The sequence below is a fragment of the Ambystoma mexicanum genome, chromosome 4p (genome assembly GCF_040938575.1).
Source record: "Ambystoma mexicanum isolate Mex_15411 chromosome 4p, UKY_AmexF1_1, whole genome shotgun sequence".
NCBI classification, from domain to species: Eukaryota; Metazoa; Chordata; class Amphibia; order Caudata; family Ambystomatidae; genus Ambystoma; species Ambystoma mexicanum.
The window spans coordinates 654,888,339-654,901,895 of record NC_090927.1 but is presented as its reverse complement, the minus strand read 5'-3'; positions in this window follow the sequence as shown (position 1 = coordinate 654,901,895).

The following is a 13,557-nucleotide window of genomic DNA, read 5'->3' as shown; positions in this document are numbered from 1 at the left end:
GAAAATCGAGGTTTAGGACTAGAATATCATGATCGATACAATCTGAGCTTTTAATTTCAAAATAAATTGATTCTTTAAAGATTGCCTCAGATAATACTATACAGTCGATCGAGGATCTAAATCCATCTCTATGCCAAGTTGGCCTGGGTGGAACATCCCATAAAGGGTGACAGTTCAGAACTTGTAACCCCCATCCCTCCCAGAAGTCTATCCATTTTTGGCCTTGTGCCATTTGTCGGGAGAGGTAGTCTCTCTGGTTCCCCTGTTTCATGTCTGATTAGCCTTGATGTCCAAACAGACGGAGTTTAGGTTGTCCACCAACATCATTTCAGAGACATGATATTTCGACTTATACATTTCAATGATGTATTGCAGGACTTGCAAACATGTCACCAGCATAGAATGTGCTGGATTCCAATAGAAGTTGATTAGTAACATATGTCTGACATTTTGCCCAAATTCAGATATTACGTCAATTGTGAGTTGCCCTCTAGTAGAGTCATTAAACAGGAATCCCTTCAGGCCTGAAGCATGCTTAAGTGCAATGCAAAGGCCTCCCGAGGGTCTACCTCTATTACGTCTCATAGCCCCCTGACAAATAGTTACGTATCCGTCCCATATCATTGGCTTCATGGCATTTGTTTCCTATAGACACACTATATCAGAGGTGCCCAAGGATTCCAGTCGAGATGAGTCTGTCATTAGGTGTTATCAGTATGGTCGGCTGCTCGCGAGTGGATATGAAGTCCTGCTCCAGAATGCAGGACTGTCATAGGCCTCTCCCCTAAATCCAGACCAATTCCCTTTGTTCCTCCCTCCATAGCTTAGTTTGCTCAATAGGTCGTTTTTCCAGTTGCCAAGGAGGGATCCATTGTTAGGATAGGAGCAGGGAGTGATCTTGAACGCCAGCTCTTCAAATGATGTGCTCTCATTTAACAGCATGTGGTAGACAATGTTTGATGGAACATTTATCCACTGCCACATTCAGCCCTTTATGGTCATTGAATTTTACTTGAGTAATATCTTTGCTCGATATCAGACACAACACTGCAACCTCTTTAAATAGTGTTAGAATGTTGCTGTGGTTTAGAACCAGACCTGGACACAAACGGGGGTCAAGAGCATATTTGTCTTTGCACTCAGAAACCTTCTCAGATTGTCAATCTGTGTTCAAAGCAGGTGGATTACTTAGATATTTACTCTGAGACAATTTATCGAGTGCTGCCAGAGGATGCGTCTCCATCAATCCGCCCTGGGTCACTCTTCTTTGGCCAGTGACAGTCGCATCTCCCCCTCTTCCACACGTATGGTTTGCTCACAGCTGATGTCTGCAACTGTGATCTTTGCATTTACTCCGGGTATCATGGAGCAGGCTCTCTGTTTGTTTGCAACTGCAATGTTGCCCATTCTCTCTCACTTGAGTTGTCAGTTAGTTGATCTGCGATATTCCATTGAAGTCAAAGAAGTCATTGAAGATTGGACTTCACTGTCATGTTTTTTGATGCTGACGTGCCCTGCACTGAGATTTCCACTGACCTTCTTGCTTCCCTGCTGAGGGACACGGTGTGAGGTTAGTTCTTTCTTTGTGTTTTCAAATTTCAAGCCTGCTTTTCGCGCAGGCAATGTGTGGAGGGGCAGAGTTTTCGGTGCCCATACTTGGGATGTGAGGTCAATAATTTCCACGCTGGGTATCCGCTTCATTGTGTCTTTATTTCCCAGACATGTGGGGTGGCTCTTTGCTGTTCCGAGTACTTGCTTTACATGTGATTGTTGAGTGCAACTGTCCTTTTTGTGCTGGTCACCAGTCCCCGTGAGTGCGGCTAGGAGTGGTCCTTTAGCTTGCAAAGCTTTATTTTTGCTTAAACAGCACTTTGGAAAACTGTTGCTGATGCCACTTGTTCAGTTGTATGTAGGCCATTTAGGAACTTCTGCGTTTCATTCTGGTATTTCTTTAGCTAGATTCTGTTGTCACTGATCTTTTTAGAGAGGTCGAGTTTCTTTTCAAATCGGGCTTTAGCTAACTTCAACATTGCAGTCCCCGACAGGCCTCGTAGGTTGGTGGTATGCCTCCCCTCCTCCTTGGGGGCATTTTATTCCGGGGAGTCCAAGTTGTTCGCTGGATTTGTTAAAGATCTTGTTTCTGTTAGTTCCATGTTGTTTGGGCAGGAGCAATATGTTTCCGTCATGCAAATCTGATCTTGCTGTGACTTCAGACATGGGACTCCCAACATATGTTCAGGGGGCCCCTGAAGAGATGGGAGCCGAATGCTCAAGAGGTCCAGTTTCAGATTGCTTTCATTTAGGCAGTCAGAGCGAGCTCTGACTTCTTCACTCTTTCCAGACATTATCATAGAGATTGACAAAAGAGCTTTAAATGACATTCAGGGCTGAGACAGTAGGTGATGTCAGCTGTAGTCTGTCATCTATATCTCGCAAAGTGTAATGAAGACGAGAATCCGAATTTTGTAGTGATTTACTTCCAAACGAGGGGCCATCATGCTGGTCCTCGGTCTTGTTGTCTGCTTCGATTATTTCCTTTAAATCAGAAGGTGACGCCATGACTGAGGCGTTGCATGTCTGTTGGATAACGATTTGCCCATTTTCCACGTTAGGTGGCTCAGAGTCTGCCGCATTTGAAAAAATGGTATTCATGAAGTCAATCATGCTTAGGTCATGAACATGTGTGCAATCAATGATGGCTCTTGCACGCGTTGCTGGTAGGGCTTTTATTTCTGTGCTAGCACAGGTTGATGGAAAAAAGACTGTGATGCGCAAACCAGCTATAGGAGATGTGTGTAGAACATTGGTCCTTCATTTTTATGATGTTTAAGTTCTTTTACTTGGTGTAATTTACAGATTCCTTCACTGTCCCCATTCTTTCCTAAGTGCTCTTCTAGTTCCATTATCTCTTCTCCTGGGCCATCTGTTAAGTGCAGTCTCTTTATTGTTCTGTGGATTTCCAGCTGGACTTGGAAGAAGGCATCTATGCCAACTGCTAAGGGGAGGTTTGCTTCAACAGTTTGGAGGGTGTCCATGCCGCCCATGTTTCTTGCCGCATTACCTTCAAAACAGTCTGTTTCGCCCTCTCCCTCAATTTGCATTTTCTGGCTTCTCAAGCCCAGTCAGCTAGCCATGAGCAAATAAATGTTGTGTACAGACTCTACGTGCTTTTCCCAAGGTGGGCGTTGTGGATGTGGGCAGCAAGGCGAGGGAGAAAATCAATCAATTGAAGGGAGGGGAGGCAAAATTTGCAGTCACATGCCACGTGCCGTTGATTAGATCAGAAGTAGAGCTGGATTCCCCCAGGCTGCCGTTAACTGCCTCTGGCTGCAATCACCTCAGCAATCAGCTCTGCGATCGCTGCACGAGGTAGGGAAGTTTTATGTCTTAGGACTTCCCATAGGAATAGGCAGCATGAATAGACTCGAAAAGCACACATATGACTGCCTCTGACTGCAATCACCTCCGCAATCAGCTCCTCGTTCGCAGGAAAGTATTATGCCCTAGGACTTGCCAGAGCAATAGGCAACATGAGAAGGCTTGAAAAACACAGATAGGACTGCCTCTGACTGCAATCACCTCATCAATCATCTCTGGGTGGGGTTATAGAGTGTAGTGATAGGTTGAGTTGGTGGGGGTAGAGAGAGTGGAGGTAGGGTGGGTGGGTTGGTTGGTGTGGAGAGAGTGGAAATAGGATGGGTGGGGTAGAGAGAGTGGGGATAGGGTGGGTGGGGTTGGGGATAGGGTGGGTGGGGTTGGGGAGACTATAGGTATGGTGGGTGGGTGGCAGTAGAGAGATTGGTGGTAGTAGAGAGTAGTGGTAGTAGAGAGGGTGGAGGTACGATGGTGGGTGGGGGTAGAGAGAGTGGAGGTAGGTGGGTGGGGGTAGACAGAGTGAAGGTAGAGTGTGGGTAAAGAGAATTGAGATATGTGGAGAGAGTATAGGGAGGTGAGTGGGTGAGGGTAGAGAGTGGTGGTAGAGTGGGAGGGTGGGGGTATAGAGTATGGGGGGTGAGTTTGTGGGGGTACAGCATGGGGGTAGAATAGGTGGGGGTAGAGAGTGGAGGTAGAGTGGATGGGTGGGAGTAAAGAGAGTGGAGGTAAAATGGATGGGGGTAGAGAGAGTGGATATAAGGTGGGTGGGTGGTGGTAGAGTGGGTATGGTAATTAGGTTGGGTTAGAGAGAGTGGGTCTAGGGTGGGTATGGGTAAAGGGAGAGGTGTCAGGGTGGGTTTAGCGAGAGTGGAGGTAGGGTGTGTGGGGGTAGAGAGTGGAGGTTTGAGTAGAGAGAGGGGGTAGGCTGGGTGCATGGGGCAGACAGCGTGGAGGTAGAGTGGGGGTAGAGAGAGTGGAGGTATGCAGAGAGATTGGACTTGGGCTAGAAAGAGTGGTGGTAGGGTTGGTGGGGATAGAGAGAGTAGCAGGAGAGTGGGTGGGGATAGAGAGCATGGGTTTGGTGGGTCTGGGTAGAGATTGGGGGTACTGTGGGCAGTGATAGAGAGTGGTGGTAGGGTGGAATTGTGGCAGTAGAGTAATGGTTGGGTGGGAGGGGTAGAGAGAGTGGAGGTAAGGTGAATGGGTGGGGTTAGAGCAAGTGGGGCTAGAGTAAGTACCATCCAAAGTCTCTTATTACAGAGGGCCTGATGCAACAAACATTGAAGCTCCTTTCTTCTTAGGATTTCCACATTCACAAGTTTTCAGGTTTGTTTATTTTTTTGTTTTATTCACTTATAATGCGCACCAAACTCGAAGGTAACCAGCCGCAATAGTACAGAATATGCAAGGCTTGAAGTTACATAGTTACAGATTACAAGCAAAACAGAATATATACAGGTGATAGAAGGTCAGTTGCAGATTACAAGCAAGACAGAATATATGCAGGCAATAGACGGTAACAAAGGTAGACAAAAGGGAGAATGTACAAATGGGCAGCAGGAGGGTGAGTATATATATATATATATATATATATATATATATATATATATATATATATATATATATATATATATGTAAACAAGGTGGTATCAGGGTCTTGTAAGAGCTGGTGAGCAACTAGTCATCGGCAGACGTCAGCAGATTGATATAGTTGGATCTGAATTTGAGATAGGGCTGCTCATCACATAGAGGATGCGGCAATGGATTCCATAATGGGGCCGCTCGGACCAGGAAGCTGCCGCCCCCAGCCTTAGCCAGCCTGAATCTCGGTATGATAACGCTATTGACATTGGTGGTTTTTGCCAGTCGGGTGGAGCTTCTCTTTAGGAATCTGTCCATGAGATAGCTAGGTGCAGCATTATTCAAAGCTTTATGAATAAGGGATGCAACTTTTAAATGGATTTTGTTTTGGGTAGACAGCCAGTTGTTTTGGCGCCTTATCTTAGATATGTGCGATCTTTTGAACATGCCAAGAGCTGCTTTCAAGGCATTATTTTGTAGGATTTTAATTCTGTGGATGATAGATGTGTTAGCACCGATATATAGGGCATTGCAATAGTCAAGTTTAGACAGAATCAGGGCTCTAGCTAAGATAATGCAGTTGTCATCTGATCGAAAGTGTTTAGAGCTTACATGTGTAAGATGTGGCTGATGCCAGGGATTTCACCTGTTTATCGAAGGAGAGGTGGAATCCAGATAAAAGCCAAGTGTCTTCACCTCCTTGGACACCTTGATGATATTGCCATCAATCTCAAAGGAGGTATAGTCTTTGGCCCAATTTTTTAAGATTGGAGTGAGTACCCAGGATGATTAACTCTCTTTTATCATCATTCAGGCATAGATCATGGGTTGCCATTCATGCCTGGATGATGAGATACACCCTATTTACCAAGGCCAAATCCTTGTTGTAATACCCAGAAAGAGGGAGGAGAATATGGGTATCATCTGTATAATTAGTGTAAGAAGGTGCAGATCATCAAAAAGGGGCTTAGTAAATATGTTGTATAGGGTGGGGGAGACGCAAGAGCCCCGGGGAACTCCACACAGTATGGGGATCGGATCTGCCTCTGCCGAAGGGGAGAACATCCTCATAGTACTGTCGCTAAGGAAAGACTCAATCCAGGTTATCGCCTCTTTGGAAAAATGTGCAGCTGAGTCTAGGTGGCTGCAAAGGACCTTGTGGTCGACAAGGTCGAATGTAGCCGGGAAGTCCAGAAACAGGAGAAGGGCTGTTTTACCTTTGTCTCGTAGTTCATATATTTGTGCCTTCAAATCGATGAGGGCAGTCTCAGTGCCGTGTTGTGTTTGGAATCCTGTTTGACGTGCTCCTAAGAACCTATGTTGTTCCAAGAATCTTTGAAATTGGTTGTAAGCAATCTTGTCCAGGATATTTAGCAAAAATGGGACTGTCGGCGATGGGACGGTAGTTTGTAGGTATAAGTGGGCCTTGGGTTTGCTTTTTAAGCAAAGGCAGTACCCAAGATTCTTTCAAGTTGGTAGGCACAGTGCTCAATGCAAATGAAGCGTTGATAAGTTTAGATACAAATGGGGAGAGATCACTGGCAGCGTCTTTTATAAGCTGGACAGGGCAGAGGTCACCTTGGCAGTTGGTTGGCTTGAGAGAGAGGATGACTTTCTCTAACTCAAGGATAGAGGTTTTTGAGAACATGAATCGCACAGCTGTTTCCTGTTCCTTTGAAGGGGGGTCAATGTTCGAATGGTTAGTCTGGGATGGTTGATTGAGAGAGGCTTTTTTCTTAGCTATTTTCTTTTGGAGCATAGTTACTTTATTTGATAGTGCTTGTTGTATATCTGAGCACCATGTTTTTTCTTTGGCACATGTATCCGGGATAGGAATAGGTGACTCTATGTCCTTAAGGATGGTGAACAGTTCCCTCATACTCAAATTAGCATTAGATATACGCTTGTTATATGATTTTCGCTTGGCCAGGTGGATTTCCTTTTTGTAGTGGGAGGAGATTTCCATTAGTTTATTTTTTTGGTCTTCTGAAGGGATTAGCCTCTATGGGGTTTCACAACTCCTCTTAAGTTGTCGTAAATCCTTTAGGTTGGGAGTGAACCGGTAAAGGAGGTCCCAGACATGGCCTGCACCCCTTCCCCTCATTTCGAGGTACCAGGAACGTGCTTGCCAAGGTATGTGACGTATGAAGAGCAAAGGAACCTACAAAGAGCTGCAGTGGGACTCTGCCCAGTATACATCAGAAGATCCACACCGGTTGAAGCACCCATAACAAGACAACCCTGGGCAGCACGGTACCCTATCAGACAGCCATACCAGCCGCTGATACGAAATGAGGAGTACCTATACACGGTCCACGAAGAGACCCCAAAAGCCTTAATGGAACGCCAGTGGAAATGACACAAGGGCCTGAACAGATTTCAGAATGAACAAGAGCAGCTATCGAAGATAACACACCAGTGCGAGTAACTATGAAATTGAATGGAATAGGCACAGAGAGGAGACAATGTTACAACGCCAGGGAACAGTGTTACGAGACAAGATGGAAGCAACCGTCCTGTTAAACGTGTGTAAATAGGCTTGAAACGCAAGATGCTAAGAAATCGATATTGCTTGCAATGCTTAGTAGACGACATAGCGGCAAGCGACAACCGTATATCTACCTCAATAAGGCACATTATACAAGTGTGACTCCATTTTGTAAAAGCAGAAAGGTACCCAGGCGGCCAGAGACCTGCCAGGCCAAGTTTTGAAACCCAGCCAAAGGCAAGAGAAGGAGCCTAATTGAAACTCGTCAGCTCACAAGACTCCCAGAGCATAGCAGCCTGCCTCATGAAGGTCAAGATGAGGGGGGCCCATGCAGATGGCTAGGCCGACACAGAATTAAATGCACTAAATGCTTGAAACTGAAGCAGATTCATGGTGAACTAACACGTGACCAGCCAGGCGCGAAGAAGTACCATCGCCTGATGTCATCCAGGACCCGAGGATGCCATAACTTTTCCCGATAGGAGACTATAGTTTCAAGGCCATCCTTAGCCAACTAATTTACACTTCGCCCTAAAACACTGATTGATGGAAAGGGAGGCAGGGTGAACCTTGGGACACCAGGCACAGGGGTGTCCCTTCTGCATGCTGCTAATTAAAAATGGAAATTTATATCTAGGGGTGTAACCTGCCCAATCACAATGGACCAAGTTATCTTAAGTCCTATAGATATTGTAACCAATAGGACGTCGTAGTTGTAGTGACGTCTATCACGCGTGATGTAGAGGGAAGGGTGTAGGCTCCCACCCGATAAGAGTTATCCAATCCGTATACCCTATTATCATATACAGATATAACACCTATACTTAAGTTACCTTCCCTAACCAATTATATTGCATGTCGAGTTTTGTAAAGTTAGACGTCAATGATGACGAACATTGCCTATAAGAATCTCTGTTCAATTGAAGTTCGAGGAAGTCGGAGCGAGATGGGTGATCGCACTACAGCTGATTCCCATTTGTTTCCCTGTTTGATGTATGTATCATTAAACGGACTTCCCTTTGCCAAACTACTGAGTTCTCGTTATTGAGTCGTGTCGGAGTAAGTGAGTCCTGCACCCCCTGTCCTCACATAGTGCAGCTATATTGTCTTACATGTTCTAGAGGGTGAGTGCTGAACAATGGGCCCATCAGCGAATTCCTCTCCTCGTGAACACTTGGTGGCGTGAGGATGGTTCCGGCCATCGATTATAGATTATCGATTGATATAGTGTAAGACACCCTTAGACCAAAGGCACGAAGTAACTCTGGGCCTTCGGTAAGATCACAAGTCCTTTCTCCATTCCGGCTGAGTAGACTGAGAAGCCTCCTGTGGACAATGATAGAGTAAAAATTTAAAAAATCAGCAGTGGGTCTGAAGGAACCCGCCTTTCCAAGCATAACCCTTCTCATTCCCACGGGCAGCGGATCGGACGAAAACCTTAAAAGCAGGAAGAGGAAGTGGCGGTGATCCCGAAGTTCCAAAGAGGAAACGATGTGATCGATGAGTAAAGCAATAAAACTCGTTACTTTGGCAAATGTCGTGCAGGCATTAGAGCCAGTAAGGCAACGGTAACGGAGGGTGGTGGAGAAACAATAAAATAGTTAGAAGTAGAGAAGAGTGTATATATTGGGGGTAATGACTCGAGCATAAGAAGTAAAACATAAAGAATATCAGGGGCCACCTGAAGTAAAAACATAAAGAATATCAGGGGGGCACCTGAAGTAAAAACGTAAAGAATATCAGGGGGGCACCTGAAATAAAAAACGTAAAGAATATCAGGGGGGCACCTGAAGTAAAAACGTAAAGAATATCAGGGGGGCACCTGAAGTAAAAACATAAAAGAATATCAGGGGGGCACCTGAAGTAAAAACGTAAGGAATACTGGGGGGGCACCCAAGAAGAATAAAACGTAAGGAATACCAGGGGGGCACCTGAGCAAAAACGTAAAGATTTGCCTTGTTCCTGCGCTTTAAAGAGTGGTCAGAAGAAACGTGAACCTAGAGCCCACAGTGGGGGGACAATTTAGGCTACAATGACGTTTAAAGACGTCATGAAGGGGGTTTGTTCAAATCCCATGACGGGGTATTAATTAGAAGGCAGGTATACGTATGACCAGCTGGTGTCTGTCTAGTCTGTCAAAAGTCTGTCATATATGTTCTGTTGTATGTCGAATGTAAAATAATTGTATTGGTGATTGTTTAAAATGCATTTTGGATTTACACAATTCTGTAACTGCGAGGGAATCGCCAATGAATTGATGAGTTTTGAGTAAATTGTTGGTATAAAATTTGGCAGGAAAAGATTGGATTGGAGCTTGCGTATTTGGTGCTCGCTCATACTATTAAAAGAGTAAAAGAACTGAATAATTATTGATTGGTGACGGAATTAAGAATGGAGGAAGTTACCCCGCTTGCGCATTTATGCAAGCAACGGCCCAAGCATGCAACAAAGCTGAAGAAATATAGCCAGGAGTGGGTTAAGGGCACTGCAAATAAGATGTTTATGCCGTGGCCCCAGAATGGGTCACACTCTAAGGCTGTTTTACAGCACATGACCACCTTCCTACATGCCACATGTACCTGCAAAAAGCTAGAGAAACGTCTTGCTGTGCTGGAACTGTGGAAAATGTTTGAAGAAATGAAGGTGGAAGTACCACCCGCAGATTGGATATTAAATGTATGTACAGAGGGGGGTGAGATGCCTACCGCGCCACATGCCCCACCTGAACCAGTAATCGAAGGGAGTAAGTCAGAGGGTCTTTACCCGCTAAGAGAACTTAAGGCAGCCACGGGGTACAGCAACCCCGCATATGAGTCGCCTGCATGCAGTGGTGATGACTTCAAAGAAAAAGGGCAGGAAAGTAATCTTGCCTCCGTAGGCCCGAGGGAAAAGGAGAGACGCAGAGATGAAGGAAAGGATCAGGCACAGAGTAGTACATCTCGAGAGAGAGAGAGAGAGAGAGAGAGAGAGAGGGAAAGAAACAGAAAGGAAGTAGCGAGTTAGCATTCGCAAAGGACGAGTGGATGGGAGGTCAGATATTGCTAAAACTTGATGGTAAAGGGAGTGATGATATAAGACCGAGGGAATGGTCTGATGAGGTGCTGAGAAAGGAAAAGGAGAAAGAAAAGGATATGATAGACAAGAGGATAAGAAAGAAGAATAGGTTGAGGCGAGAACAACTATATTGCAAAGAGCAAGGAATACCGCTCAGTCGCACACAAAATGCGCAGCCTAAGAGAAGTACAGGCAGAATATGCTTAAGTTAGAGGAAGAAAGGAGAGTGCAAGAAGGAAAGCAAAGAAGCGGGAAGACGAGGAAAGTAGAAGAGCAAAAGAACGTAGAAATGAACGGATGAGGGAAGTAGATAAGGCTAGAGAAGAAGCGAAGAAGCAAAAAGAAATAGATGAGGAAGCAGAACATAAGTGCAGACAGAGGGCACGAGATCTAGAATATTTGCAACGGGAAGTTAAAAAATCCAACCTGGTTGTAGATTCGGAAGACATAGAAGAATTCTTTCCTGCAAGGGATGCGGTACCAGGTACAAGCGGGACAAATATTGAAGATGACTTCGACACCAGAAGCATCGGGGAAACGATTGATAAAATTTATGATGAGGTGGGACTGGAACTAATTTCCAAAGGGGGAAGGGAGGATGAGCGCTTAGAGAGCACTCAGCTATATGACACTGAGGATGTCACCAGAAGTAGTGGGAACAGGGGACTGTCCCTAGACAGGCTAGAGATTGGGCAGAACGAAGAAGATGCAAGAAGTTGTGTAAACTGGGACTATTCAGGATCTGACTCCGGTGAGGATACGGAGGAAGTGGCACATGACGAAGGGAGACGGTGCAAAAAAACGGCTTCCAAGGGATTGAGAGGTACGATGGTCAGATGCTAGAGGGTCCACAAGTAGGGCACCGATGTCCGCTTGACAATCCATCCGACACAAAGAAACACCCCACGGTCAGAGGGGGGCGTCGGTGCCTGCCTATGCAGACAGGTTAAGGGCATTGCCAAGCAGATGGCAAGGCGGGAACGTAACCCCGGCGGTAGATCAGAGAACTATGGGGAAAGTGAAGGAGGACTGTGCTTTCCAATTCCCGTTGCTAGAAAAGGGGGGAGCAAGACCACAATATATTCCATGGCCACACATGGACTGAGAGAACCTTAAAAATAAACTTCGAATGTTGATATCGGGAGCCGGAAAGTGGATAGATGAGTTAGAGAAAATGACGGGGGGGTGCCACCTTAGCTATAGGAGACATAAAGGGCCTCCTAATCGCCATACTTGGTGAAAGAGCTGATGATGTATGGAAACGGGCAGACTACCCTAGGGTAACCCTAACTGACACCTCCCATGATGGAGCGCCATTTAATAACTGTTGAGCAGCAGTGTGGAAAGCACTGCGTACGCTATATCCAGACACGTCTGATATGGGAGCTATAATGACTCAAAAAATTAAAGATTCAGAGGATCCGTTGCTATATATCCAGAATTTTCAAGACGCGTGGGTGCTCGAAATGCATGAATATTGGATGAAATCCATCCCTGTAGTCTATCATATATTGTGCCGAGGGTTACCAGATCTGGTGCAAAAACAGCTCAAGAAATTGGTGGGAATAGAAGATAAACCATGGGCCGAAATACAATTGACAATCGCGCACTATTGTAGATTGCTACAGGAAAAGAATCAGAAAAAGGAGGCAACGCGTAAGGGGGAGGAGGCAAAGCTGGTGCAAAGGAAGCTCTCGAAGCATGCTCTCGAGGGAGCAATGCTCACCAGCCCGGCCGAACCAAGCATACAGCAAGCGACTAACCCCTCGCAGAATAATCAAGGTAGCACAGTATTTTACCCGAGGGCAAGAGGGCTTGGAAAAAGAGGATTGCAGAGTAATCAGGGAGGGTTTCGTGGTAACCAAGGAGGGTTTCAGAATGTTCAAGGTGGCTTCCAGGATACACAGATGGGCAATCCAACTATGCCAGATGGACAGATGGCATGACCAGCGCCAGTATGTTGGCTGTGTGGAATGAATGGACACGTGGCGCGCATGTGCAGAAGTTATGGCATGTGGCAAAATAACCAAGGGATGGGGCAGGCATGGCAAATCAACCTGCCATCCCACAACAGGGCGTTGCCCAAAATTACACAGTGCAGCAGCAGGTGGCAGGCTTGCAGCAAGGTGCACAGAAAGTGGTTCAACCACCGAACATGGGGAATATGCCACAAGAACAACCCCAGCAGGCAGATGGCTCAGGGCAATAATCCCGGAGGGGGAATTAACCCTGGAAATGGGGGAAACCCACAAGTGTACAGTGGACCAAACCTATATATAAAATAGGACAGCTCACGGGAGATCCTGATGTGTTCTATCCTATCAGTGACACCAGACCCTAATAGGGAACCTAGGGTGAATGTCACCATTGGGGGTAAAGAATATTCCTTCCTAGTTGACACGGGTGCAACGCGTTCGTGCATACGAGAAAGCAAATTTTCCTTGTCCGGCGAGGCCATAGATACCCAGAGTTTCACTGGAGATCATAGTAGAGTTCCCTTCAGATGCACTCCCAGTCTCAGTGGGAGAGCGCGAAATGAATGTACCTCTATTATATTCATGCCAGACCCCAGTAAATATTCTGGGTCGGGACCTGATGACTAAACTAAACATGACCATCTTGTTTACCGAGGATGGTATAGTATGCTCCACTCCAGGAATGCATTATTCAAATGTGTGCGAAATGATCAGAGCATACTCAGGACGTATAGTTATGAGAGCTATACCGTTAGAACCATAGGCTTCACATATGGCGTGCGGGTGCTTTTGGCGGGACTGCCAGGCCTCGCAGATAAATCTATGAGGACACCTGATGAGTTTCTATTCAGGCCAAGAATACCTATGCACGAAGAGGAGGGACAAGTATTTCCCTTGGTAATACAATCTGCCGCAGTGCCAGGAAAAGTTGTATTGGTTGAAGGATATGACGATGAAGGCAGACAATGGTGTGCGATTATTGCTATTGAAGAAGGGTATCGAGTTACTGACGTCACCGATGACGATCTGCAGACAATGGTGTGCGATTATTGCTATTGAAGAAGGGTATCGAGTGACTGACGT